We start from the raw sequence: 3,354 nt of genomic DNA on the forward strand, positions 1-3,354 counted from the left end.
AAACTCATGTCCATCGAGTCGGTGATGCCATACAGCCATCTCATCCTCTCATCCCCTTCTCCTCCTGCCCCCAATCCCTTCCAGCATCAGGGTCTTTTCCGATGAGTCAACTCTTCGCATAAGGTGGCCAAAGTACTGGAGTTTCAGCTTCAGCATCAGTCCTTCCAATGAACACCCAGGACTTATTGCCTTCAGGATGGACTGGTTGGATCTCCTTGCAGTCCAAGGGACACTCAAGAGTCTTCTCCAACACCACAGTTCAAAAGCATCACTTTTTTGGTGCTCAGCTTCCTGCACAGTCCAACTCTCATATCCATACATGACCACTGGAAAAACCATAGCCTTGACCAGATGGACCTTTGTTGGCAAATTGATGTCTCTGCTTTTTAATATGCTATCTAGGTTGGTATAACTTTCCTTCCAAGGAGTAAGTGTCTTTTAATTTCATGGCTGCAGTCACAATCTGCAGTGATTTTCGAGCCCCCAAAAATAAAGTCTGACACTATTTCCACTGTCTCCCCATCTATTTCCCACGAGGTGATGGAACCAGATGCCATGATCTTAGTTTTCTGAATGTTAAGCTTTAAGTCAACTTTTTCACTCTCCTCTTTCACTTTCATCAAGAGGCTTTTTAGTTCCTCTTCACTTTCTGCCATAAGGGTGGTGTCATCTGCATATCTAAGGTTGTTGATAGTTCTCCCGGCAATCTTGATTCCAGCTTGTGCTTCTTCCAGCCCAGCGTTTCTCATGATGTACTCTGCATATAAGTTAAATAAGCAGGGTGACAATATACAGCCTTGACGTACTCCTTTTCCTATTTAGTATTTAATGGGACTGCTATCTGAGGTTTTAAAGTTCGTTTCCTTCCAGAAAGCAGCGTGAACATGAAGGACTAAGTAAGCATATTTAGAATCAGTATAGATATCCACTCTCTTGTCAGTCCCCAGCTCTAAGGCCTTGGTTAAAACAGTCAATTCAGCTAATTGAGCACTAGTTCTAGGGGATAGGGGATTATTTTCTAAAATTTTATATGATGTGACTATTGTGCATCCTGATCTTTGTTACAAAAAGATTAAACTGGTCTCTCGCAGGCAGGCTGAGGAGCTTCCCAGGTGGCACTAGTGGTAAAGAACCTGCCTGCAATGCAGGAGACCTGGGTTCGATCTCTGGGTGGGGACGATTCCCTGGAGAAGGACATGACAACCCACTCCAGTATTCTTGCCTGGAGAACCCATGTACAGAGGAACTTGGCAGGCTACAGTCCATGGGGTTGCACAGAGTCAGACACGACCGAAGCGACTTAGCACAGGAAGGCTGAGAGCAGGAGCCTGAAGAAGAGCCTGTTTTAAAGTCTTGAATGCGTGTATTTCTCCAGGTTCCCACTGTAATGCCTTTTGTCCTGATTCTCCATATCTGGGAATCCAAATGCAGCTGTAACTGGTTATGCCAAGGAAACCATGGAGTTGTCTAAGAGTATTAGGGAGTGGATGTTGTAAAATGGATTCCATTCTTTCTTTTCCCAGGGTTTGAACTCGACAGGAGAGTTTGAGTCCTAAATATTTGACTTCTTGTTGGCACATTTGAACTTTTGATTTTGATATCTTGTAGCCACACAGAGCTAGATAATTGAGAAGGTCACAAATGGCTTGGTCACATTTGTTGTCTCTGTCAGCACAAAGGATAATATCATCTACATATTGAATGACTTTTATAGATTCAGTTGCATGAAAGGCAGCTAGGTCTTTGGCTAACACCTGCCCAAACAAGTGAGGGCTATCTCTAAATCCTTGAGGCAACTCTGTCCAAGTTGAGTAGAGGAATCAGATGGATCCTCAAAAGCAAACAAAAATTGTGAACTTTGAGCTAAGGGTATGCAAAAAAAAAAAAAAAAGGCAGTCTTCAAATCTAAAACAGTAAAATAAGTGGCTGTTTCTGGGATTTGGAAGAGTAGAGTGCAGGGGTTAGACACGACAGGATGTAATGATATTACAGCTTCATTAATGAGGTGGAGGTCCTGAACTAGATGCTATTCCCTATTAAGCTTTTGAACTCCCAGAATAGGTGTATTATAAGGGCTGTTACATTCTATTAAGAACCCCTGCCCTTTGAGGTTTTCAATCAAGGGAATGAGTCCCTGTTTTGCCTCTGGCTTCAGAGGGTATTGTTTCTGGAAAGGAAAGTTATTAGGAGTTTTAAGAGTTATCTGTACTAGTTGAGCTGAGATGGCTCTTCCTATCTTTCTTCCAGTTGCCCAGACTTCAGGGTTAATTTCTACTTCTGTCAGGGGTAAGCATAAATTTTCTGTAGATTCCATTTCCATATGAATTGAAGCTTGCATTTTAGATAGAACATCTCTTCCTAGGATGGGGGTTGGTCTTTCTGGTATTATCAGAAAGGCATGAGAAAAAATAATAGAATCCCAGTTACAATTCAACTGTTGTGTAAAGAATTTTGTAACCAGCTTTCCAGAAATGCCACGTATAGTAGCTGACTTGGTAGAAGGAGGACCCAGCTTAGATAGGAGGGCTGAGAAAGTAGCTCCTGTACCAAGTATGAAGATAACAGGATGGCCTCCTACAGTTAGAGTCACCCGAGGCTCCTGTGTGGTGATGAGGACATGAGCCAAAGTGCAAAGCCTCGGGTCCCGTCAGTCTTGATCCTGGGTCTGAGTTTCTGACTCCGGAAACCTATGTCCCTGGGGACAGTTACTCTTCCAGTGATCTCCTTTGCAAGTGGGGCAAGGCCTCGGTGGTGACCTCTGCTTGCATTGGGGGCGTTGTCCCTTAAAGTGTCCATCCTTTCCACAATGGAAAGGGGCTCCAGATTTTGCTTTTGCCTTCCCGCCTTTGCAGTTCTAAAGTGAGCTCCCTGTAGGGTCATAATGATAGCTTCCGCCTTTCTCTTATCTCTCCTGTCTTTTTCCTTACATCTCTCCTGATCTCTATTAAAGAATACTGATGTGGCAGCTCTTAGGAGGCACTTGAAATCCATATCTGGGCCGAAGGTCAATTTCTGGAGTTTCCTCTGAATGTCTGGAGCTGATTGAGTAATAAATTTGTCTTTAAGAATAAGTTGGCCCTCTGGGGAGTCTGGGTCCAAATACCTGTGTTTTCTCAATGCCTCCCTGAGCCTTTCCAGAAAAGCTGTGGGATTTTCCTCCTTTTGCTGAGTCATTCCTGATAGTTTGGAGAGGTTTAAGGGCTTCGCTCATGATTTTTTTAAGTCTTCCTTAAAGCAAGTGATAAAGTGAACTCTCTTCCAGTCATCACTGACTTTGTCACATGCCCAATTAGGATCAGCTATGGGCACTGCCTGGAGTCTTGTAGATAACCGGGATGATTCACTGTCAGATAT

This window comes from Dama dama, chromosome X, assembly GCF_033118175.1.
Source record: "Dama dama isolate Ldn47 chromosome X, ASM3311817v1, whole genome shotgun sequence".
Classification (NCBI taxonomy): domain Eukaryota; kingdom Metazoa; phylum Chordata; class Mammalia; order Artiodactyla; family Cervidae; genus Dama; species Dama dama.